Genomic DNA, 26813 nt, shown 5'->3' with positions numbered 1-26813 from the left:
GGTTGTCCCTGATTGTGCGGCGCTGGGCGAACCCGCGAAATGTGTACTTGAGTTGTACCAAAGGTGACCTAAGACTATCTTGGTGCAGGTATGTCTGGGTTTGTGTTAGGAATAAATTTCCAGCTAGTTGAAATCGATTCGAATCGTCGTCTCTCCCGGATAGTGAGACACTTGGCTAGCTCCAACCTCGTAGTAATTGTACTATGGAATATGATGGTTCGGATAAACATGGAATTACTATACCTGCTATGGTTACTATTGTATGCTCTAAAAAGATATACCACATGTTTGGCACAGGATAGTTGCTAATCTAGAGATGGATAGTTATAATTAACTTGATGATAGAATTATAATTGTATAATTGAGTTAATCGCTTTTTATGCAAAATGTTGTCAAGCTACCTCCACTTATAAAGCCTTGCATACTCCTTGGAGTCAATTTTATTTCTGGTTTATGACGGGTAAGTCTAGCTGAGTACATTCGAGTACTCAGGGTTTATCCCACCATGTTGCAGGTGAAGTTTCGGCCTGCTGAAGATGGTGGCTAACCACCGGTGGGCTCGGTGACTCTATGTTATATCTCATCTATATGCTTTTATCTGAGGATGTCACTTATGTTAGCAATGTATTTGAAACTTATATTAATGTAATCATTTGAAAGCTATGTTGTTTTCACTAATCAATTTTGAAACCCCAAACTTGTACTATTAATTGGGAACTCATTTGTAATATTATTTTCGCTGCAACTCTGTGTATGTGATGTGTATTTGCTTAATCACGCGATCTTGGTTGTGATGTTGATTTACCGAGGTCCTGCGTGACACTCGGCGGACTACCAGGTTTATATAAGTGAAAGTATGCGTGTGTCGACGTGTTAGCGGAGACAGCCATACTTGATCTTGTATAAATTGGGTGGTTCTATCACACATGGGGCGCAACGTGCTGCACCGAGTGTGTCGGCGCAGGCGGCGGCTGGCTCTGCCGCCGTTGTCGTAATTCCTCGGTGTGCGCTTGCACAGACGCGAGAGCCCCCACACGTGGGTCTAGAAGGGTGTGAGTCTGCGCGGACTCCATAACCACCGGCGGCTGTCCCTGGAGCGTCCACCATAGCGCACTCGCGGGACGGATGGTGGCGGGGTGCCACGTCGCCGATGCTGGAACTGTCGCTTTCGCCCTCGCTATCCGGGAGTTCGGCGGGAGCGTAGCCTGCCATTTCCATGAATTCAGATGCGAGGGGGGATGACGCCAGCATCCCTCGGAACCCCCGAGCGTACGCATCCATGGAGGACACGAGGCCATAGGGGAATCGATCGTACAGTGTTTGTGGTGTGGGTGATACAGTCCCTCCGGGTGATCGGTGGGAGACAGTAAGCAAAGAGTAAATAACAGTACGCATATTGCTTACTGTGGGGTTTGAGCAGAGAGTTTGCTCGGAAAGAAGCGCAGATGCTGCTTCGTCAAAGCCATGCATCCCCGAGTTGATGGAGGGCGCTCCTCCGATGGGTGCCGGGATGCAAGCCTCCTCACGGAGACGTAGCACGCCGAGCCGGTCAGCGACGAAGTTTAGGCTTCCAAAGAGGAAGGCCTGTGACGGCTTGAAGACGGGTGGAACCCGCATCCCAGCAGGTGAGAGTGCGGAAAATTCCAGCGAGCCGAAGCGAATCGTATCGCCCAAGCCCGCCACGGCGAGGGTGGAGGAAAAGTGGGCCATCCGATGACCAAAAAGTGTTGAACGTACAGCGTTCTCTTCACGGACGGCGCCAACTGTCGGTGCAGAAAGTGACCAACTAGTGAATATTTGTAGTTTTGTTGTACGTTGTGATCGGGGTGGCCTAGCACTCAATGACACAGGATTTATACTGGTTCAGGCAACCTGCTCTACGTCCAGTTGGGGTCGGTCGGTGACTTTATTCCTGAGCCTAGGTGCTCGAAGTTTGCAGTGGGGTTACAAACGGGAAGAAGAAAAAGGGGGTGTACAAGAGGTCTGGTCGGCTCCGGTCGAAAGGGCCGAGAGTGACAGGAACTTCGCTATGAGCTAAGTGTTCAAGCGAGTGCTTGAGGTCCGAACCTGGTGATTTTGTGGTTGTGAGCTATTGATCTAAGGAACTCTGTCCTCTGGAATCGGTCTCCCTTGTTGGAGGAAGCCCCCCTCCCCTTTTATAGATGAAGGGGATGGTTTTACAAGTGAGAGGGTGAGGGTACGTATGCTGCCGAGCCTTGTTGCCCACGCCTTCCGAGCCTTGTTGCCCACAGCGACGGGTACAAGATAGTGGTTGGCGCCTACAATACTGTTGCTATCACTATAGAATGACAGATGCACACGGGAGGTCGTGCTGCCTTTTTCAGGGCTGGTGGACGTCGGTACCTGCAAATACTGTTTGATGCCTAGAGGCATGTGAGGAGTCTCACTATGTTCACTCGGTACGGTAAATCCTGGTGCCCATACCGCTATCGATGCCTAGAGACACGTGGAGGGCCTTACCGAACGGGAGGTTTAGCGGCCCCTACAATACCGTAGAGGGATATGTCGGCGCCTACAATACTGTTTGTGTCAGGGTGGCTGCAGAGTACTGTTCCGCGTAGGGTATGGTCCTTGGTATAGTGGTTTTGACGTGTGAGCCTTGTCTTTGCCTTTCTCCGCACGTCTTCTGGTTCCTACCGAGTGGGTGTCCCCGGTCGGATGGCTCCAACCGGCTCTGAGTGTGCCGGTTGGAGAAGAGCGGTGAGCAGGGTTCCTGCGACCCCCGATCAGAGACGCGGGGTCGGAGCCAGAAGTAGTGTTTTGGGCCAGACCATCCGATCGGAGAGGCTGTCCGGTGGCGGCTGGAGTCGAAGCGAACGCTCCGGTCGGAGAGGTGTCCCGAAACAGCCGATGAGAGGGCGTTGTTCCTCTTCGGCCAGTCCTTCCGGTCGGTGACTGGGCCGCCCTTTCGGCCTATCGTTCTAGACTCATGGACCGAGCCTGGATGTGGAAGCCAGTCCCCGAAGAACCCCGTCTCCCAGCGCCTACGCAAAAGTAGTCAGTTTCGTTGATTTTATTCGTCAAAGACGATATGGTCACGCACAACACACACCCCCACCCACCCCAACACACACACGCGCGCGCCGAACTGGTCAACACACGACGCTGCTTCTCTCCCTCGCCCTAGCCGCTGCCGCCGCCCTGCTCTCTCCGTCGCTCTAGCCGCCGCCGGCGGCCTCGACGGCGTCGCGTCAGCCGCCGTGCCCTATACCTCGCTTGTCGCGGCAGCAGCCTCGCCCTCATCCTCGCTCCTCGGTCGTCGGTGGGTTTCCCCGCTGAAACAGCTCGGCCTACAGAGACTGGCGCGAACTCTCCTGCCGATTCCGCCGCGAGCGAGACCGGGACCGCCGCCGCCGCTATCGTGGATCTCCACCTCCATCGTCCCCTCCGCAGCGTCTCCTCGTCGCATCGAGTTCCACCGCGGCGCCAGCACCTCCGCGCACCGCATCTCCCTGCCCTTCTAGGTCTGTCTTCACCTCTCCTCACACCTGTCTTTTTTTAGAGGTTAGTACTGAAGGAATACTCAAATTTAAGCAATGGTATGCTTCTACAATATGAAATGGTAACAAATGTGCAATTTTCATGCACAGTAATGCAAATGAAGACAATTATTTTTGTATTTTTATTAGCTGATATAACTTGCAATTTTCATGCACAGTAATGCAAATGAAGACAATTGTTTTTGTATTAGCTGACATAACTTTAAATTAAATAATTGATTAATTTTCATCTTCGAGTATTTCATTGAGTGGTTCCATTCATGCAAATAGGTACTGAAACCCATTTGACAATGCATGATTTAGCACAGAATGTTTGCAATAAATACTGACATGGATAGCTAGTTGTGTATAATCTTTCACTGGGTCAGTTAATCTGCTGTTTCAGCAAAATTGTATGGATGCTATCCACTACTTTAATAATCCTTAGGAGATTGACATGTCAGTTTGCTTGGGATGAGTTGGTATGTGCTGCAACGTGTGTAGTGTGGCTGTGTGAGAAATGAAAATGGGATTTACAGCTAGCTGTTGGTGATTGCCATGGTAGCTTGCTGTGCCTTGTTCATTGGGCCCTTGTGCATATCAAATGCCAGTTTTTTTGGTTCTATTTTGTTCCCCGGGTTTTATGTTTTAACAGGAAAGTGAAAAATTATCTATTGATAATCAGGGGATTGTTTATATGCAGAGAGGAGAAATGTCTGAAAGATTAGTAAAGCTGATTAGGGTCGTATGTCTGTCGTGTAGTTACAGCATTTCTTGGGCAAATGTTTCAGTCAGCTGTTTGGCATGCTATTTAGCTATTGTACTATTAGCCGTCAAGAGCTAAGCCTTTCTTTTGCTGAGTATAATACAGCATTCTCGAACTAGGACTTGCTCAGTATTATACTCTTGAGACAGCTATCACAAATGGTCAAATATAGGCGTATAGATTTTGCAAGTTTTCAATAGAAATACGGAATAGGTTTGTCCTAGAAAAGGAACTAGAATATGCTTAGTCAGTGCTGATTTGGTTAATTGTCAGTGCACCATTCATAAATTCAGAATTCCTTTATACTTGGACTGCTTGGTTAGTTGGTAATGTCTGAGGCTCGATGTGGAATGTGGATACTCTGCTCAGTATATTTTTACGTCATAGCTATGTGTGAAGCTGGGAAGTTGCACACAATCTGAGTAGGTATAGCAAATATCTGGCCATGTTATTGCAGCCGAGATCCTCATAGTTGAAATGGCTTAGTTGCTGTACCTGTATGCACATAGTCAAGAATGGACTTATTTCCTTCTTCAGGTTCTCTCTCATTATCACATATATCTTCTCGACATATGCTGTCAACTGTTGCTTGAACCGAAGTGCTGGATATTTTGCCTCTACCATTGATGCAGTGTCAGGCCTTCCCACCATTCCACTGTATCCACTAGCTATGCCTAATCCTGAAGTGAAATCTTGAACAATTGAACAACCTGCTATGTGCTAACCTTTCTTTTTTTTTTCTAGATGAAGCATGTGCTATCTGTAATGTAATGCAAACATGTGCTATGTTCTCAACCTGCTATGTGCAAACCTTTTTTTTTTCCCTGAAGTGAAATCTTTACTGTTAGATCCAGTATAACAGAGAAAAATTGAACAACCAGCTATGTGCTAACCTTCCTTTTTTTTCTAGATGAAGCATGTGTACTCAAGCATCTGTAATGTAATGCAAACATGTTAAGCTGGTTCCTCCTTGTTTACATTTTTTTGACATTGCAGTACAGATGCTTGCCGCTGGTAGTTATAATTTTTTTTTTAAAAAAAAAACAGCAAGTGAGCGCTACTGAGAAAACCTTTTCTGCCGTGTCTTGGAAATCTCGATGACACTAGTTTTAGGTCAGTTCCCCCCATTGTTGCCTGAATGTTTGTGGAGATGTTTCGTTGTGAATTTGCGGCTATCAGTGGTTGCTGGCTGTCGTTGGTTCGTTACTTTTCAGTAGTCTGTTAGCTGATAAGATTGCCATGTGAATCATGTGTGGCTGTGTGATTTTTTTTTCGTGTAAGCAGGGTGGTCTAAAATAATTCTGTGTAAAACGATCTTTTGCACTTCTAGCATCAGTTTGTAGGGAATTGAAGTCCACATACTACGTACGTAGTAATCCCCATGTGCTCTTACAGTCTTACAGTCTTTCTTGGGAATTGGGATTCGTGAAGAGTAGATAGAATTGGATTAAGATTTCAATTAATTTAATACCACGATTAAGAACGGAATTAGCTGAGCTTAGTAGGATTCACGAAGAAAGGCGAATGAATCACAATGATCAGTTATATGCTTTTTTTAGGTACTCCTAGACTGAATTTTCATGAGAATGCTCTCACTATTGGAACTAACTCTGCATCTTGGTGTCTGCAGCTACATCTATTTTCTATTTGCTACATGATAAATATTTTAAAATTATGGTAAATTTATTTTAACAATCAAATAATTAATTATCAAATCTCTTTGATTATCTATTATTGAATATGACTAAAGTCCATTGCTCTTTCAGGTTTTGGGGGCTCTAGCTATTGCCAAGCTCATACTTGCTCCTTTTGTGATTGATTTGATCTTTGATTCTTAGTTGACAAACATGATGCATCTTTATTAAAAACGGAGAGTAATGCAACTAAATTAAATGATCCAAATGCCATATTTATTCTTCATTCATGCCTTACATCATTGGCTACTTGGAACTAATTTTGCTTTATTTTTTTAGCAGGGTATTGGATTGGTTGCCTGGAGTAAGAATTGCATTTATTGGAGATGGACCATATGGTATGACCAATGCAGCACCTTGCTTTTATCAAAGTTTTGTCTGTTAGCATAAAAACGCAGTGAGGGAAGTGGTGGAGACTTAGGAAAATGCAATTCCTGTAAAACAATTCACCTATATGTTCAATTCCTTACAAACAATTCATTATGGCCTGTTCATTCCTGTAAAAGAATTCTATCAGGATGACTATCTGGATTGTTATGGTGATCCTGAATTTATTGGCAAGGTTGGTGCATTTATCTATTTCAGCTAGCTTCTTACGTTGCTTGCCTTCATTTGGTTGGGCCTACTGGGCCAAAAACAGTTTTACAATGCGGTATATATTTTGAATTTTGAATTGAATGAATTCTGAATTATGAATTGAATTGAATGTGGTATATAATATTCTGAATCTGAACAAAAAGTAAAAAAACAGTTGGAAAACATCTAAACCGTTTATGAACTTGGTACTTCGTACGCTTTTGGGATTTGTATCCAGCATCACGGACCCTTAGGGGGTGTCTAGGATTGCTCCACAAACTCCACCGTCGAGCAGCTCCACAGAAAACTAGAGTTTGTGGAGTACCTCTTTAGGTGCTCTCACAACTTCACTCGTTTTCCTCGAATAGAGTGCGTGAAGCTGAAACCGTTTGGCTAAAAAATGTGGAGCAGAGCTAAAAAAACGTGGAGCGGAGCACGCACGCAGATGGATTCTGTCATCGAAAAACTGTAGCAGTACTAAGTCTCAAATCTTTTGAAATTCCTAGAAATACATTAAAATTCTAAAAATAAAAATGATATCAATACTTGTCGTATACGAATCTACCTTAACCTGAGCCTTATTTACGGGAACTAAAGCATATGTTATCCATGTGCAAGTTGAAAACCATGAGAAGATGAAATTCATCTACTTGGCCACTTACCAAGCCCTGAAACTATCATCCCCAAGTGGAATGAAAGCTACAAGACATCAGAAAAATGATCCTTTGCAAATGAAATGCCTCACTGCAACATGCCCTACATTGCACTACACATTTGTTCGGTAGCAACCAAATTCTTTTTTCTCCTAAAAGAAGACTAAGGAAGCATGAAAGTGAAGAATATCATCCTTGGCCCAGCAAGAGATGAAGGGGCCTACCTTCTGCTACTTGCATAATGATGGTCATAGTAAACAGACTCGACAACCAAACTAAATTCAGTTCAGGACACTGTAAGATGATGCAGGGTGAGGACAGCGCCTTGAAAATTAGCCTTTCAGTTTATTAAACCAAGTGAACTACACAGCTGAAACTCAAATCTTTCCTGTGACAATATAGCAGCAAAAGAGATCTAGCCCTATTACAGATATTAAGTTTCATAGATGTCTGTCGCCATCATCTTGCTTAATGGGGCTAAAACTCCTCATCCAGCAGACCACCTTATCCTCCATCTGGAGAACTTGATTTTCATTGGGAACTTACACTTCCAGCAGACCACCTTGCTCTTCATCTGTTTCAATGTTTCAGCTAGGGGGCCACTATACAATACTTTAAACAAAATGTACTGCCATGAAGAGTGAAAAAGAACCTCCTCCACCGACGTTATTTTGAATTTTCTAAAATAAATATTCTTCTAAATCAAAGTATATATGTTCACCGAGTAACATAACAAGGCACTTAATGTAATTAAATACCTTCATAATGTCTGAAGAAGTATAGCAGTACATTTCTTTAATCCTCCTTGATACATCAAAAGAAGTATACCAGTACGATATCCACTTCTCCAAATTAACCACATTTCTTTAATCCTTCTCCTTGAGTCTAAAGGTTTTAGATTGAGCAGAACTAAAACCGAATACATGAGATGCGACTTTGGCGGAACTGCACAGCAGGAGAGAGATGTAAGTTTGAAAGGTCAAGTAGTGCATAAGAAGGATACCTTTCGGTATTTGGGATCGATACTACAGAGGGATGGAGATATTGATATGGACGTTAGCCATAGAATCAAAGCAGGGTGGATCAAGTGGCGACAAGCTTCTAGCATTCTCTGTGATAAGAGGATACCAGAAAAGCTAAAAGGCAAGTTTTATAGAACGACGATTAGACCGGCTATGTTTTATGGAGTAGAATGTTGGTCTACAAAGATTCGACATGTTCAACAACTGAGTGTTGCAGAAATACGTATGTTGCGATGGATTTATGGTCACACAAGAATGGACCGAGTTCAGAATGATGATATACGCGATCGCCTAGAGGTAGCATCAATTGAAGAAAAGCTTGTTCAACATCAGTTGAGGTGGTTTGGTCATGTCCAAAGGAGATCTCCAGAGGCACCAGTGCATTGTGGAGTCCTAAGTTAAGCTAATAATATGAGGAGAGGTAGAAGAAAACCGAAATTGACATGGGGGAGGCAATAAAAAGATATTTGAAAGCTTGGGATATACATCTATGTTTGAATAGGAGTGCTTGGAAAACAGCTATTGAAGTGTCTGAACCGTGACTTGGGGCTCTTGGTGGGTTTCAACTCTAGCCTACCCTAACTTGCTTAGGACTGAAAGACTATGTTGTTGTTGTTGTAATTCTATTATGTTCTATTCTCTGTTGAACAAAGTACTGTTTTCTGGAATCTTTCATTTCCTTTACACCTGGTAAGTTTCTCCAGATAAGTTGAAAGTGGAGTAGTATCTTGTGACAATCAACAAGAAAGCAAAGGAAGCTACCTTTAGAAGTTGACGAACAAACTGGGTAACATCCTTGCCTGTAATTGAAATTGATCTGATACTGCTCCCAATGACATCCATCAGCAACTGGAACAATGTGGGTAGCCCCATCACCCACGTTAACTACAACACCTGTCATTTCACACTGAAAACAAAGCATGAAGTTTCTCATAAATATAAGAGTGTGACGAATGTTCGCAAAACTCTGAAGTAATTCACTACTGCTCCGGGATGAACTAACTACTAAAGCTAGATCAGGATGAGTTAGGCGCTAATCAGACAGTTTTTCCATCCAAACCATTTGAAGTTGCTTGAGCATAAGTCAACACGAAATTCAGGGCCTGGGGAGATTTACATTGCACTAAAGTAACAGGACGTTGTCGAATCATTTGAAGAATACAGCAGAAGTAGGCGCTAATCAGACAGTTTTTCCATCCAAACCGTTTAAAATTGCTTGAGCATAAGTCAGGACGAAATTCGGGGCCTGGGGAGATTTCCATTGCACTAAAGTAACAGGACGTTGTCGAATCATTTGAAGAATACAGCAGAAGAAAGAGAGGACCGCTTAAGGACCTGGTACTCCCACTCGGCGGCGATGGCCATGGCGAGCGCGGGCGAAGGCAGCTTGTGGAGCCGCTTGGCTGGCGACTTGAGGGTGCGGTAGTCCAGCATCACGGTCCACCCGTTGCCGTCATCGGCGCGCAGCGCTTCCCGACCACCGACCCCGTCATGAACGACGTCGGCATCTCCATCGACGTTTCGTCCCTCGTCGTCACGGCCGCGGCCGCCGCCGGCTTCTTCACGTAGACCGCGTCGCCGGATCCACCTCCCCATCCTCGCGCGCAGCTCGGCGGCCTGGATGCCTGGCGCGAGGTCGGGAGCGCCGGCAGGAGGTAGGCGGCGGAGGAGGAGGATGCGGTGGATGAACCCTATGAAAGGATCAAGATGTCCAAGAGGGGGGTGAATTGGGCTAATTCTAAATTTCTTTGCAATAATTAAGTCTTATGGTTAGCCCAATTAACCCCTTGTGCCTAAAAGGTGTTTCTAATTGTTCTACCACACAAAAGACTTGCAACCTAAGTTCCAATCCTACTCTAGCATGGCAATTCTAAGAATGTAAAGACATGAATTGAATTGCACAAAGTAAATGCTCAAAGTAAATAGAGATGAAGGAACGCGGCGATGTTTTGCCGAGGTATCGGAGAGTCGCCACTCCCCACTAGTCCTCGTTGGAGCACCCGCACAAGGGTGTAGCTCCCCCTTGATCCGCGCAAGGATCATGTGCTCTCACGGGTTGATTCTTCGACACTCCGTCGCGGTGAATCACCCACAACCGCTCACAACTTGAGTTGGGTCACCCACAAGCTCCGCCGGGTGATCACCGAACTCCCAATCACCACCAAGCCATCTAGGTGATGGAGATCACTAAGAGTAACAAGCACGAACTCTCACTTGACCACGACAAGCCTAATGAGAAGGTAGATGCACACTTTGCTACTCTTAATCTTCACTAATGAGGTCTCTCTTTGGATTCTCAAATCTCAATCACCTCACTAGGACCTTGCTCTTCTTGACACTCTCTAAGGTGTTTCTCAGCTGTTGAAATGAGCAAAAGTACCCCCACACACGAGTGGAGGTAGTATTTATAACATGGGCTGAAAAACGAACCGTTATATGTCTCTGCGGGGTGATCGGACGCTCCGGTCATGTTGACCGGACGCTCCGGTCAGTATACCCCGAACTCTAGTGTTTACAGTGTGACCGGACGCGTCCGGTCGTGATTTTCCCTCTCTGGAACCTTACTGGAGTCGACCGGACGTTGCCTCTCAGCGTCCGGTCACTTGACCTCTCAGCATCCGGTCAAACCAGACGCAATCACCTTGGTCAAATGAACTGACCGGACCCTGAGCCAGCGTCCGGTCACACCGGAGCCAGCGTTCGGTCAGTATTTGACCCTCCATTCACTTCCAACTCTCGAACATATGTGAATGAAGTTTGCTCCATTGGATCATAGGGCTGTTGTGGAGCTACCTAGTGCTAGTTTTAACAAGTGTGCACCACACCTAACTCACTAGACTCACCTAGGTCAAGCTACCCGTTCATACCCCCCTTAATAGTACGGCCAAAGGAAAAACAAAGTCCTAAACTACTCTAAGTGTCTCTCCAACTCCAATCGACACTTAGAACTAGTCCGTCCTTAACCTTGTCGTCCATCCTTTGAAAACCGAAACGATTTCCATCGTAGGGGCATGACAACCATGATTGCCCAATCGATCTCCATTACCGTGACCTAACTCAATTGTTTCTGTAAAACACACGTTAGTCACAGTAATCACGTATTGTCATTAATCACCAAAATCTAACTAGGGGCCTAGATGCTTTCAATCTCCCCCTTTTTGGTGATTGATGATAATACCACCTCGAGTATTTGAAAGAGTTGAGGTTTTTAACATGCTTGGATCATATAAACTCTTGTCAATAAGAACAAAAGAGTTAGGTGAGCTTATATGAACCAAGCCAACATGATGTACTCAAAAGATATGAATTAAGCATGAGTACAAGTAATAAAGCTCATTTGCATCGGAGTAAAATGCGGAAGCAAAGGCAAATGAGCATTGCACAAGTAATATGACATATAAATAATTCAAAGTAGAGAGCACACATGTCATATATCACTATCACGTAGATATCACTATCACATATATATAGTTCAATGCATGAAAGTAAACACACGATGAATGCATAATAGTGTATCACACATAAAAACTCCAAATGTAATATATAAGCTAATATAATAACTAAGCTCCCCCTAAAAAGTCGCTCCCCCTAAAACTTATCATACTCGAACCCTCTCCCCCTTTGGCGTCAAACACCAAAACCTAAGGTCGGTCGGCGGGGCTGCAGCGGACGAGCCGGGCGCTGAGGTACGAGGAGCAAGGTGGAACTGGGTGCCATCATCGTCTGATCCTGAGCTCTGGGCTGTCTGACCCTCTGAAGCTGGAAGTGAGGCTGAAGCAATCTGGGTTGGATCAGGAACTAGAGCTACTGTAGACTGAGCTGGTATGACTATAGTAGGCTCTGATGATGCCACTGAGGAAGGGAGCGTCTCTATAGTCCCGGTAACAGGTACGACTGTAGAAGGACCTAGGACATGTAGATATGAAGGAGTGGGCATCCCTGTCAACTCATTGAATGAAGCACCAAGGCTCCTGGACACAGTGGTCTCTGGAACAAGCAGCGAAGACGTCCCAGCAGGTGTGAAGCCTGTCTGAAAAGGTGTGAACTGCGGGCTAATGCTAGCGAAGCAAAGTACTAGGACACCTGCTCTATAGGAGAAGTAAACGGCGCTGGTGGTTGTCCTTGACTCTGAAGACCACTGGGTTGTAACACTGGAGTCATCAAAGTAGTGGTAGGCTGACCAAGCTAGGGCGTAGGCTGTGGCGGTAGAGCCCCAATGGCTATCACTACATGATGCATAAAGCCAAGGAGCTGCTGATGCATGAGTATATGCTGCTGATGCATGGCCTACTGCTGCTGCTGTAGAGCCTGAGTCTACTGCTGAATAGCAAGCTGCTGCTGCTGGATCGCCTGTTGCTGCTGCTAGAACTCATCCTGCCGAGTCTAGAACTGTGCAAACGTAGCAGCTGTCTCCTGAGCCTGTCATACCTGGTCCTGCCTCATCCGCTCAAGTATAGCAAGGAGAGCGGGGTCTGTCTGTGGGGTAGGTGGCGCTGAGCTGGAACTGTTGGCCTCATGATCATGTTGCTGTGGAGGCATCTGAGGAACGGGCTGGTAGTCATCATCAGAACTATCACTAGGGTCGCTCACGACTACCCCCTCTTGCTGGGCAAGCTCCTCCTCCTCAGTAGCTGCTATGCCCCTGATAATATCATTCTACTAGGCTATAGACTCTAGCACCTCAGGACGTCGACGCGGCTGACTGGGTGCTGTAGGTGTACTGTGCCTGATCATCTGTGTCATGTTATAGGCAGGAAACTCTATGGTGGCACCACTGTACTCAGCAAGCATCTCTGGCGGCCTCACTGTGACTGCCCTGTGGATAAGCCATGTGATCCAGTGAGCATAAGGTAGCTATCTGTGTCCTCTGAAACCCTCAGCTATAGTGTCCCCCATCTCTATCAAAGACTGTCTGCTGCATCAGAGAGTTGATCAGCCACAACTGTATACGTGTCAAGCCCTCTCTGTATCCCATCCTAGGAAGCAGTGTCCTCCTCATAACAACCTCAAGTATGCGAGCAGTGGGATTTAGGTCACTAGGGTTCCTACGTGATCCCTCTCCAAAGGGCTCAGTGAAGCAGTGGCGAACCAAGTCCGTAGGGGGCACATTACCACCATGAGGGCATCTGGGGGGTGCTGTCTGGCCATAGCACATCTCGTGAAGTCTGACTAGCTGCTCCTGAAGTCTCAGTATCTCCCTGACCCTCTGGCTTGTCAGGCGATAGTCTCTTCCTCCAAATGCGAAGTGAATATATCTATGATGCGGCTCAATCTAGAGGGAAGCATAGAACTGCCGAACCCAAGATGGAACATATAGTCCGGTCCGTCCAATCAAACCTAATAGCCCCGGTAGATATGTAAGGTAGGGGCGAATGTGCTCTCCAGCTGCTGCAACTATAGAGTCAATGTGGCACACCCTCTAAGATCTGAAAACTGCCCCACTGTTAAGATAGGTATTGTAGAAATCCTCCTGCAGTGGAGTGTAGAATCCCTCTAAAGCTCTCTCATCCCTCCTCGGCGGAAACCATACCTCAAAATCAACAAATCTCAGCTGCTGAACCTGCTTGGCCGTGGCGTCCCTCAAGTCAAGATGGGTCACTGGAGGCGGACCCTATGGTCTGGGCGGTAGACAAGAACCCCTCCGCTGTGTGTTAGCCCTCGGTGTGACTGGGGCATGGGTACGACCATAGCGGTGAAGCTGTGGCTGAGGTGCCTGCTCTATCTCCTCTGCCTGTTGGCCCTTCTGAGTCTGCTCTGTCGGCTCTGCTGGTGGGGGCTGCTGCTGTGGCTCATGCTGTGACTCCCCCTGAGGCTGAGGCTCCTCAATAGCAAGACGTCGTCATGCCATCATGACAGTCCCAGGTGGACCACCATGAAGACGCTCAATACGCTCAAGTCTGCCCTACGCTTCTGGTGACAGATGATCTGTAATAACAACTCCACTGCGAGTACCTCCTCTCTTGGCATGCTCTGAGGCCTCTGCAACTGTAGTTGCTCTGGCTATCTCTGCATTAGGGTACTTCCGCTTCTTTGATACAACCTTCTTCGTCGCCTTGCCTTTAGGATCTACCGGCTGGCGAGGCGAGGGCCTCCGATCCTCATCACCGGGACCACCTCCGACGTTCTTTGTCCGAGCCATCTGAAAGATCTGAGGAAAAACTGTCGCTGACAAAGAAACAACTGCCGATGTCGAAGATCAACTACCGCTAACACTTTTGAGGCTTGGCCTTGATCCTTACTCGCGAGCTTGGCCCCGAGTTAACAGACAACTACCACACGATCTCAATGGCATCAACTCGCTGCACGATGGAATAGATAGAGTATACAAATAAATACAATGTATCTAATAGATGTGAAACCCTAGGAAGCAAGCAATTAGGTATGAAATTGAAACGCGAGGCATTGCTACCTGACGAACCGGCGATCCGAAGAAGAGAGAAGCGTCACGCGGGGGAAACACTGGAACCGGCTAGGTTAAGGTTTCGGCGATGAAAAATTCGATGGCCGAGTGATGCAATGGAGGCTCTAGGGTTCAATGTGGAGCTTGGAGTGAAGTAGCCTCGGCGACGCTAGGGCACATAGGGGCACGGCGGAGCAGGGTGGTGATGCTGTGCAGTGGCGGCGCTGGAGCACGTGGCGGCGCGGGGCGTGGATGGCGCAGGAAGGCGTTGTGGGCTACGGCGCTGGAGAATGGCAACCAGCGGCGCTGCGATGGCGCTGGAGCACGCGGCGGCGCAGGGCGTGGACAGCGCGGGAAGGCGCTGTAGGCGGCGGCGCTGGAGGATGGCAACCGGTGGCGCTGCGGTGGCACGCGGTCGACGGCGGCTAGGGCTAGCGGCGATGTCGGCACGGTGATGGAGGCGAGATAGGGTTAGGTCAACGGCGCACGGCGGATTGCTTATAAGGTGGCCCCCCAGACGTAACAGACAAGGAAACAGGGAAGAGACTAATCGCACATGTTTCCTATTGACCGGACGCTCCGGTGGTAGCGACCGGACGCTACCACCCAGCGTCCGGTCGATTCTAGAGAGGTCCAAATCCTCTAGAATCGCGACCGGACGCAGCCAGAGTCCGGTCACCAAGCCTTGACACCTTCATCATCGATCGGACGCTGAAGCACCTACTGACTGGACGCTGGAAAACACTGTTTTAGCGTCTGGTCACTCCTTCGGCAGCAGTTTCACCTCCTATGAACTGACCGGACGCTGGAACCCAGAGTCCGGTGCAGCGTCTTGTCACTCCTTCTTTAGCAAATCTTCAAATTCCTTCGCGTTGCATGTTCCCAATCAAGTCCCAACTCCAATAAGATCCAAATAAACACCAATTGGGACTGATGTGAGTGACCTCTCTCAAACCCTCAAGTTTTTCAAAATATTTTGCCTTAGGCTATAATTCTTTTTAAGAAAATAGGCAATAAGAGGGCGATTTAAGATAAATGACAAAGCAACATTCATGCATATGCAATGCAATACTTGAAAGTAAATCTAGTTGCTTGTCAAGTTTAATTCAAGGCTAGCTTCTTCACACGTTTTTTGGCGGTTATCTTAACCATGTTAGACAAGCCCTATATGCATTATAAAGCATTAAATATGTTGTATATTACAATGCAATTCAAGGGACAACATAAGCTCAAATTTTAGTGAAGTTGCTAAAATCAAGCACATTGAGTTCATTCCGCAATCTACAAAATGTTGCCTCATCTAGTGGTTTAGTGAAGATATCCGTCAATTGATCCTCGGTTCTTACACCTTCTAGTGATATATCATTTTTAGCAACATGATCTCTAAGAAAGTGATGACGGATATCTATGTGCTTGGTGCGAGAGTGTTGAACCGAATTGTTTGCAAGTTTTACCGCACTTTCATTGTCGCACAAAAGAGGTACTTTATCTAGAACTACACTATAGTCTAACAAAGTTTGTTTCATGTAAAGTATCTGTGCACAACAAGCACCCGCGGCAATGTATTCCGCTTCGGCGGTGGACAAAGCCACACTATTTTGTTTCTTGGAGGACCAAGACACAAGTGATCTACCAAGCAAATGGCACCCTCCGGAAGTGCTTTTTCTATCAACTTTGCATCCGGCATAATCCGAATCGGAATAGCCAATTAACTCAAATCTAGCTCCTTTGGGATACCAAAGGCCAATGCTTGGTGTGTGCTTAAGATACCTAAGGATTCTTTTTACGGCAATTAAATGAGTTTTCTTAGGATTAGCTTGAAACCTAGCACACATACACACACTAAACATGATGTCGGGCCTAGATGCGGTCAAATACAATAAGCTACCAATCATAGAGCGGTAGAGAGTTTGATCAACCGGGTTACCTCCCTCATCTAGGTCGAGATGTCTATTGGTTGGCATTGGAGTCTTGATTGGCTTACATTCATCCATCTTGAATCTCTTGAGAAGATCATTAGTGTATTTCTCTTGAGAGATGAAAATCCCTTCTTTCATTTGCTTGACTTGAAAGCCAAGAAAGAATGTAAGCTCTCCTCTTGAGGCAGAAGTTGATGACAATTCTGATTATATTCCTGCTGAAGGAGGCGTTCCTCTTGAGGCAGAAGTTAATGATGCAGATCCTCAGGAGATAAATGTCCTTCATGATCCAGAAAATCCCAACATTGTGAAAGGTGCCTTGTTTCCTGATATCATAGCATTTAGGAAAGCTGTGAGGCACTATGTTGTGATCACTGGATTTGAATTTGCTGATCTGAAGACTGACAAGACCAGGTTCATTGACAAGTGCAAAGCTGAGGGCTGCCCATGGAGAATACATGCATCAAGGATTTATGATGGCAAAACAATAGAGGTACAACCTGTGTATTCTTATTTTTCTATTGTAAACTGTTTTTGGTACACTTTTGTAACATGTATTTTTCTATTCAATTTTGTTGCAGATTAAAGTATTGCCTGCTGAGCATAACTGTCCTACTACAAAGCTGAGAGAAGAAAAAATGGCAACACAAGATTGGTGTGCTAGCAGGTTGACAGAATGGCTCAAGAAAAATCCAACATCATTCATGTTCATGCAGAGAGTGGCAGCTCACAGGCAAGCCCTGCAAGCATGCATTAGCTTGGATACTGTCCAATAGGGGAATGAAAATAGAAGACTATGTGCATGAATATTATTCTGTACCAAGATTTAGGGCTGCTTATGAAGGAAGAGTAGAGCCTTTTCCAGACAGAACATAGTGGCCTGTGGTGGATCTTGGGTTCACAATATTTCCACCCTTGCTAGGAAGACCACCAGGCAGACCAAGAGTATAGAGAATTAGGGGCTGCCTTGAAGGGAAAGCGAACAAGAAAAAGGTGAAGTGCAAAAGGTGTGGTGACTTCGGTCACTTTGCCAAGACTTGCAAATTTGCTGAGGTTGACTCCGATGGAGAAATTGGGGGCAGATCATAGAACAAGAGGTTAGTGACTCATTCTCAAAGCATTTCTTATGCATTCTGTACTGAACCTAGTGCTAACCACTATACTATGCAGGAAACGGCAACAAGATGATGACACTGCTGGGCCGTCAGAGGTGAAGAAGAAGGCAGCACAAAAGAAGAAAAAGAGTCCCAAAAGGAAGAAGACGCCCAAGAAGAAGAAGACTCCAGTGAAGAAAAAGCAATAGAAGGCTGCCGCCGCACCACAGCCTAGAGTTATCACGAGCTTGTCACAGTTCCTTAATACCCAACTCACTGCTCAAGTCACTAATTCCTGAATCTTAATGTCGAGTGGTTTTGATGGTTGCTGTGTGTAATCAGGCTGTGATTGTGAACCTGTAATCAGGTCGTGCTTTTGAACTAGAAATTAGGCCATGCTTTTGAATTTTATTAATCAGGACGTGCTTTGTTCAGTTAAAGTCCTGTGAACTTGTATCCATTTAAAGTCACGTGAACTTTATATTCAGTTAAAGTCATGTGAACTTGTAGTCAGTTAAAGTCCAGGCACTAGTCTGTGAATTTGTTATCAACTTATCTGTGACCTTTTATGGCATATGCTTTGTTCAGTGTGTTCAACTTGTTATCAAATTATCAGAAGTTTTCAACTTGTTATCAAATTATCTGTGACCTTTTTATGGCATATGCTTTGTTCAGACGGGTCAGCTGGGCAATCCAATGCAACATACAGGTCAGCTGGACAGCTGGGCATGGTACCGCCCAAGGAGCGGATGCTGCAGGCAATGCGACGTGCGGCGGAGGTGCTACGGCGACTGGACAGGGGCAATACGGGCCATACTAAACATGTTGCCGTATACGAACGCCTGAAAGCCCACTTAATGTCATGAATCACGTTTCACAGGAATTACAATGGCATATTTACAATATCACAAATTGCAATGGTATATTTTCAAACTCGAAGAATTACAATGGCAGTGTTCGAATTAACCCTATTACTTAATTATTCATCCCAACTATACTACTCAAGAAAATATTTATCTAACTATAGTACTTAATTGAATCATACACCCTAACTATACTACTCAAAACATTTTTTTTGCAATTATGGATTTACCCTTCGTTAAATAAAAGAACTACGAAAAAAGAATTACCACTCTTTTATTTGAAGTCTTAATTCCCTAAATTTTGGAGGAGATGGGAGGCGACGTGACGCATATGGGACCACCGACCATAGACACACCTATCGCCTCGCTCTCATCGCCTCTCATCACTTTCTGCCTTCCTAGCCGTTCAATCGTGCGACGTGAGCCGTCAAAATTCCCCCCCAACTATTGTAAAAAATTTCTAATTCCTTCTGTTATGTGTTTCTGTAAAACTTCTTCTGGCTTCTGTTCAAGCTATGGGTGTTACGTATTACACATGCACTTTGCTCTAAAAAGATTTGAATGAATGTTAACAAATAACAGTTTCTCTGAATTGCTTCTACTGTGTGTGCAGGTAGCAATCAACAAGGCCTAAGCATATGCTGTTATTAGCTGCGTCTTAAGCATATCATCAGTTCGTCACTGCCCAGAGATAAGATATGATGTTGTAAGTTTTGTCTCTAAACCTGTCACATAGTGAGACCCTGAATCCCTGATTGATTAATTAAGATGTCTTTTCAGACTTGTTAATGATGAGTTAACTTGAGATGATGCAATATTTAGCCGTGAACCCATATACGCCCTAGTCGCATCTAGTGTCATGCTTGCTATAGAACTTGTTTAGTTCTATTGCAACCTGGTTGTGGTCCTGTGGCAGCTTCTCGTTGATCATGCTATTTTGTGAGATCAGTGATATCCATGGGATTGCAGATTTCTGTAGGATCGTCTCTTTGTTTTGCTAACACTACAAGTATAGAAAAGGAAAAGAAAACTCAAAGGAACCGTGAGCCGTCGAAATCTCCCCCAACCATAGTAAAAAGTTTCTGCCTCCAAACCTGACTACAGTAAGATACTAATAGGACCATGATTGACTACTTTGTATAGTACTTCTTTTGAGAGTTTTAAGAAGTTAGTCACATCCGGTGCCATCTTTGCTTGGAATCTAACCTTATCTAATCATAATTGAAATATGATTGTGGCTAGCTACTTCTTGTTAACTACATTCGTTCCAAATTATAAGACGTTTTGGCTTTTTCTATACCATTGCTTTTAATATGTATCTAGACATAATGTATATCTAGCTACATAACAAAAATGATGTATCTAGAAAAGCTAAAACGTCTTATAATTTGGAATGGAGGGAGTATGATATTATGCTCATTTTATAAGAAATGTTCTTTTGTAAGATTGGTAGTATGAATTGTGGTATGAATTGGATAGTGAGGTTATGCATACTCTACTGATTTTTGTTGATGTCTTACCCGTCCACCATGGAAGTGTTAGCCGTCCCCAAGTACACATTGAACATTTGGACTGCTTACTTTGCTTCATGAACTGTATGATTTGGCAATAAAACCTTGAAAGTACCTGATGCACATGCACATATAGCTAACAATATGAAGGTGTAGGGGGTCATGCATGCCTACGGCCTTAGCTTGCAATATGGACCGATGGACTCCAGCCACCAGCCTCCGGGCAATGTACTTGGATTCTCCTTTTCCTATTATCCTATATGAACTGCATACTTTCATTGAGATTCTGCAGAACTAACCTCATCTCACTTACAAAGGTTGATGCAGATTGATAAGCCTTCTATTCTCCTATATGAACTGCATACTTTCTGTGAGATTCTGCAGAAAATCTCATCTCAGTCACAATGGTTGATGCAGATTGATAAGCCTTTTGTTTTTCATAGATATCCGTGGTGGCCATCGTGCCGAACATGGCCCTGTGGACGAGAGTGATGGCTGACAGAGAAAGTCTGCAAGCTATCATGGGAGCACGGGGCTTGATCAGTGGAGTATTAGTGCGGCTGGGTTAGAACACAAGGGCACTTGCTACCTGAATTTGTAAAATAGCAAGGCTGCCGTTGACCTTTTCTTTTTGAAGAAGTTTTCTATTTTACAAAATAGCTAAACAATGGAATTTGGCTATTAATTTTAACCAAGCTGTTGGTGGTCTAATATATTTTTTGGGGTTAGCTAAAGTTTAGATATAACTTTAAATCATTTATTTGGAGATATTAGATCTATCGACGAGAGATCTAAATAGGGCTTTAATCTCTTTCTTTCTTGCAATGGACACCTTCTAATTAGTTTCTTTGCATGTCTCATGATGTTTTTTTTTCTTGATTAGTTTTTTTTGGCTAAAGATATATAGGCTGCAATAGCTGTTAGCATGAACAACGCGCGCGAACGAACAATAACGGCGCGCAGCAATCCAAGTAGAGCACGGGAGACAAGCATAAGTTACCTGTTGTTTTCTATTACAACGTTTTTTAGCACCTAATACGGAGTACTGCTCAATGACAAGATTCCCACGCAAAAGGAGGTGGATTAACAGGTGGCCCGTCCTTTCCTTCGCTCTGATAGGCGGAGCGATATATCGCACAGGCAGACCTACAATGATGACTGGTGCGGCCTTGCTGCTGGATACCGAGGAGGAGAGGACTTGAAAATGCAAGTCAACGTCCGCTGGCTCATATGAGCAGAGCCTCCACATCTAGCTCGCCCCTCTCCTTGGCCTTTGCTCGCCGATCCGCTGCAGTACCCACCGGAGCCGGAGATATTGGGTATCGAGGCGGTCGGATTCCATGTCCATGGCCTGAGCTCAGCATCTCTGCTGCCACTCGTGCCATGGCAACGACAGGTTTGTCTGCGCTCCCTATCTTTACCGCTGGTCATCAGCTCGTTGTGCTGTTGCAATTTGCAGAGCTGCTAGTTCACTTCTGCCCCTTTTGCTTACCTTGGTTTGGGTGTTGTTCCGTGTTCGCTGCAGCAGCTCTAGCTGCTTTACCTCCTAACATGTACGACTGAAGATAAAACTTGAAAAGTTACACTAATTAAGGATTGGAGCTTTATCGCCTGCTACCTGCATACATTTGTCTTCGTTTGGCCTTCTAGACCTCGTCTCGCTTAATTTGGTTGCGTGTACTGATGGAACCACTGGGGGATCTAGAGTAGGTCTGGGTTACGGCCTATGGCGAAGAGCTTCAGCAGCTCTAGATTTTAAAAACAGTTTCAGTTCATAAAATCCAGCCAAACGTTTTTTTATCGGAATCCTGCCAAACGTCTTGCCTCCACGTAATCCAGATCCAAAAAACTGAATTTAGAGGTCAAATCCATGAATTAAATGGATCTCCTCACGGGTGTTCAAAAACTAGAGTTTTCATTTTTTGTGAGTTTGGAAAAAATATCCAATCACTACAACAGATTACACAAGTGTTTTTTTCCTTCTATGATTTCCCGTCGCTGGACCATCAGCCGGCACACCACCGCAGTCAAAGCCCCGCCGTTCAGCTTTTTCAGCCTGATGAGGGAGGATAACTTCTATTGAGTGTGCAGTGGATGTGGTCGTTATACCCACGACTGCATACGCCTCAGGTCTAACTCGATCGAAAAGACTAATCTGACAGGTAGATGTTGCCTCGTCTAATGTGTTGTGCCCCCGATTAATTTCTGACATGGGATTAGATCTAATAACACTCACACTCTAAAAGTGGAAATGTCTCTATAGTAGGGTTAGTGTTCTAGAGCTGGCTTTAGACTGTCTCCAACGGAATAGCCAAAGCGTGACCCAAACGTATTTTAGGTACTGCATAGTGTTTTTGGTACTAAAATCAGTCTCCAACGGCAGATGCAAATAGAACACCTATTTTGGGTACGAGCTGCGCCGCAACGCAAAATGCGTTGTCTCTCCCCCACGACGCAAACGAGGTGACAACAGCGAAGCAGATCGAAGTGCCACTACCTGATCGGATCGGTACCGGCCGGAGCCACCGCCCGTCGGAACCGCCGGGGCGGCCTCTCCTGCCTGCGATAGGAGGTTCCTCGCCGGATCTGCGCCGGAGGCCTCGCCCGCCTACCGCCGGAGTGGGGCGCCACCAGAACCGCGCCAGGGCGGCCTCGCTCGCCTGCCGCCGGAGTAGGACCCTCGCCGGATCCGAGCCAGGAGGCCTCGCACCTGCCGCCGGAGTGGGGACTCGTTGGGGCGCCACCGGAACCGTGACGGGGCGGCCTCTCCTGCCCGCGCCAGGAGGCCTCGCCCGGCGAGGGTCGCGTCGAGGGGGAGCAGCGGCGCGTCGGTGACGTGGTGGAGTCGGTGGTGGCGGTGGAGGATGCACGGCGCCGGGCAGCGGCCACCGCCTCCGCAAGCGCTGCAGGGTGAGGACGCGCGCCGCGAGTCTGGCGGGGCGTTGATGCGTTGGCTGTTGGAGACGGGAGTGTTTGGGTGCGTGACCCTTCCGTGCTGCGAGACCCAAATGAAGAAATAGGTCTCCTATTTGCGTTTTAATTGTTGGAGATAGCCTTACGCAACCAGAGTTCCCTCAGAAGCCCTTATTCCAAAATTCGGTACTGATTCGTAGAGCTTGAGCTTGGGCCAGACATGGCCTAGGAAAAGCCCTTTTGCCGGCCCGAAAGGGGTCACCACCCATGATATTTTTTGGCCCACCAAATGTGACACTAGGCTGGGCTGCATCAAGTCGGGCTACCCATCCAACATAAACCGTTAGATTGGGCTTGAGTTTTTTTATTGGATTATGTTGCTACAACACCAACACAAACAGCCTGTATGTAAAGATGAGACTAGGCCCGGTATGAAATATAGATGGGCTTAGCAGTAGCACTGGTGAGGACCAAGCTCAGCCCAAATCCACTTGTTCAATCACGCCTACGTATATACCTTGTCATACACTCTTCATATATTTTCCTGTGCCCTGTGGCCGTTTCTTCGTGGTCCTCTACGAAAAAGAGTTGGTATGGTGTAGCCCTGTTTGTTTGAACTTATCAGTCTGGTATAGTATTTTTCTTTCACAATAAATCAGTGAATAATACTTATCAACCTGGCTTTTCAACAAAGCAAATAGGGTACTTTGGAGGACATATAGAACATAGAAGCAAAGATCAACTGATTCACACAAAAAAAATCAATTGAAGCCCCTAATTTTGACAAAAAATTTGAAATGTATGGCAGCTCAAATCAATTAGTCTATTCAGATGACGGAATAGTTTGATAGGTTTAATTTATATGTGTGTCACCACACAATCACTAAAGAAATTTGATGCTTGCCGCACATAGGCAGCCACGCAGAGGAGTCGTAAGGGGAACATACCCTGACCCTGACCCTTTCCCTAGCCCTGACACACACACGTGTCCACAGTTCGCTTGATGCTGACCGCCGGAAAATCTCGTCGGGTTTTTTTTTTCTTTAATAAAGAGCATTAAATATAGATTAATTATAAAACCAATTACATTGATGGAGGCTAATTTGCGAGACAATTTTTTAAGCCTAAGTAATCTGTCATTAGCACATGGTTACTGTAGCACCACGTCGTCAAATCATGGACTAATTAGGCTTAAAAGATTCGTCTCGCAAATTAGTCAAGTTGTGCAATTAGTTTCGTAATTAGTCTATATTTAATACTCCATGCACAGGGACGTAGCCAGCGGTGGGGCTAGGGGGACTTCAGCCCCCTACCCATCCTGAGCACGTGGAATTTTCCTAAATCCTCCCTTAAAATTTTATGCATACATGTATTAGGTAGGAGGGACTAAGGTTAAGAGAAGATAAAATAACCTCTATTCTTTTGTTCAGCCCCTCCTAAATTTTTTTCTAGCTTCGTCACTATCTATGTGTCAAACATTCGATATGACATAAATTTTAGGAGGCACCGCGCATCGCATCGCTTTACCCTTTTCGGCTTCAAACTTTAGACGGCAGATTTGACTAGATGCTGCCTTTTAAGCGTCACTGTCATCACTCCAAAACAAGCTACTCCTTGTAAAGAACTTTGAAGCTATAAATACAAAATGCCAATGACAGGAACTAGAAGTGGCACACGAGCGCCATTTTTACCTATACAAGCCGGAGGTGGCTTCCCGAAGGAACCACCGTCCACGTCACCGGAATTTCCTCGTCCGTTCGATCTCCCCATCCGATGCCTGAGATTGGTTCCGTCAGATTTTACTGAATCGGATTCTACTTCTTCTTCGTAGCTTCTTATGGCTCCTCCTCATGTTCCTTTGTCTAGAACGGCTCCTCTTCAAAATCAGCGCAAGTCAAATATATATACAGCTTCTGCTTCACTTTCCGAGACTTCTCCTCTCCCGCACGCGCCCTCCCTTCCGAGGAATCCGAGCCCGACGCTTCTCCTCCCGCGAAACGCCGCCTCCACCGTCTCGGCCCCTGCCTTCCCTTCCTCTCTCTCCCTCTGCCTCCCTCCCTCTCTCTCTCTCCCGGCGTCGAGGTGTGCCGGTCCAGCCCCACCGCCGCCGCTTCCCCGCGCGAAGCGCTGGCTGGGCGACGACGCCACCGGGCAGCGCCGGCGTCGGCCCCGGCGTGGCCTGTGCCTGTCCCCGGCCATGGCGCGGCGAGGCCAGCCCCACCGGTGGCCGTCGGCCTGCCTACCCCCGCCGCTGCCTCCTCCGTCTGCTCCGCGTGTGCTCATATGCTACAAGTGCTACAGGAAACCCTACCTGCCTTTGCTACACGAAACCCTAGCTGCTGGTTCCGCTCAGGTCAGCTCTCGCTCATTCATTCTCGTCTGGTAGGCCTACGTCTCTTCTGATTTCACGTGTCCTAGGGTTAGGTCCTACGGTCGATGGGTCGATTTAGAATACCAACAGAGTGATCATCTACCTGTTCACTCCAGTTGCGTTGCCATTCACACACCTTGTTTAGAATTAATTTTCCTGTTGAAGTTGTGCATCTGTACATCGATTTTGTTCTCATGGATATCGTCTACCGCCTGCTCTATCACTGCAGCAACAAGAAGGACAATTGGAATGCCTACGTATTTTGCTGGTACCTGTCTATTTGGTGCCTTTTTCTGTACTACAGCGATTTAGGCTCTGTCTGTCTCTCAAAATTAACCTATCTGAAATCATTACAATGCAGGGTAATGTGGTGGATTGTTATTTCAAAATGGTGAGTTCAACTATTTTAGATCCTATTTATTGTTCCTGAATATGAATACTTATATTTTGCAAAAACGGAATAAAATTCTTGTTTGGATGGTGAGTTCAGCTATTTCAGATCCTACTTGAATATGAATACTTATATTTTGCAAAGATGGAATAAATAAAGCATTGGAAAGGAGCACTGTCCCCTTCTATAAATCATAATTATTCAAATATATATGCATGTAGAATGTTCTGTTTCCTAATTTGGTGACAACTTTTCAGGTTTGGTTTCCTAGGTCATAGGATCAGCAAGATAATAAAGAAATTGGAAGCTACCTGCTACATTCTAGCAGCATGAAAAAGGTTAGCCTTCAGCCTATTTTTTCGATGGTTTGTGTTTATGCCTCCGAATGGCAATGACATAATTTATTGTTATAGCCTATATAACATTTGTATTTGAAAGACATATTTTATCCACTACCCGCTGAAAAAATGTATAGTGTGACGTTTCCTTGTCACTACCTCGGTTGTTTTTTCACATAAACAACCGAATTTTCATGACCTTTGTAAACCACACACTACGAAAGTAGTCTATAGTCTTCTTCCAATTATTACAGGTGTGTAACCATGTCCTTCTTAGTCATTGCATAAGACAGAACGATTGAAATTGAGCTTTCCGTGTGCAGGTTACATCTTGGGCTGCTACTTAGCGAGCACCAATACTGAAGAAGGCTAAAGGGCATTAGAATGTTACCATTTCATTCTGCCTGGCGATGAAAAACGAACGCCGGGGGGCTCTGCCTGGCCCGGAGGTGCCTTGCTCCTATGGTTTTCACATTATCAATCGAACAAGAAATGTTCAAGTTTCTGTATGGGTTAGTACAAATGTTCAAGTTTCTATATGGATTAGTACAAATGTTCGAGTTCTTATTAGCGTGCACTACTGTTCAGGAGCCAAGACGTGTGATTTGGTTTAATAAATGGATTTACTATTGCTCCTTCTTTTGTTTTCTCATGCTGTAGCTTCAGCTGGCTATCAATGTTGACAAAGCAGCTGTTGTCTTGGTCCACCAGAAGGTCTTAGCAGAAGCAAAGGATCCTGATAGGCGACCTGCATTCCATGTCCGTTTCTTGAGGGTAAAGCTCTTTCTTATGTTGGTTGGGA

The 26813-nt window shown here is 45.7% G+C and overlaps 2 long non-coding RNA genes across 2 annotated transcripts; both read left to right on the top strand.

Annotated features, from left to right (window-relative positions):
• Window positions 1–3104: 3104 nt before the first annotated feature.
• On the top strand, window positions 3105–6556 carry LOC136529285 (uncharacterized). Its single transcript, XR_010777248.1, has 2 exons — window positions 3105–3485; window positions 6243–6556. It is a non-coding gene; the product is annotated as an uncharacterized lncRNA (long non-coding RNA).
• Window positions 6557–21173: 14617 nt separating this feature from the next.
• On the top strand, window positions 21174–26442 carry LOC136527823 (uncharacterized). Its single transcript, XR_010776938.1, has 4 exons — window positions 21174–21394; window positions 25644–25673; window positions 25931–26038; window positions 26335–26442. It is a non-coding gene; the product is annotated as an uncharacterized lncRNA (long non-coding RNA).
• The last annotated feature ends 371 nt before the right edge of the window (window positions 26443–26813 follow it).

The sequence above is a fragment of the Miscanthus floridulus genome, chromosome 19 (assembly GCF_019320115.1).
Source record: "Miscanthus floridulus cultivar M001 chromosome 19, ASM1932011v1, whole genome shotgun sequence".
Taxonomy (NCBI): Eukaryota; Viridiplantae; Streptophyta; class Magnoliopsida; order Poales; family Poaceae; genus Miscanthus; species Miscanthus floridulus.
The sequence above is the reverse complement of the archived record's forward strand: the minus strand, read 5'-3'. Positions and strand labels throughout refer to the sequence as shown.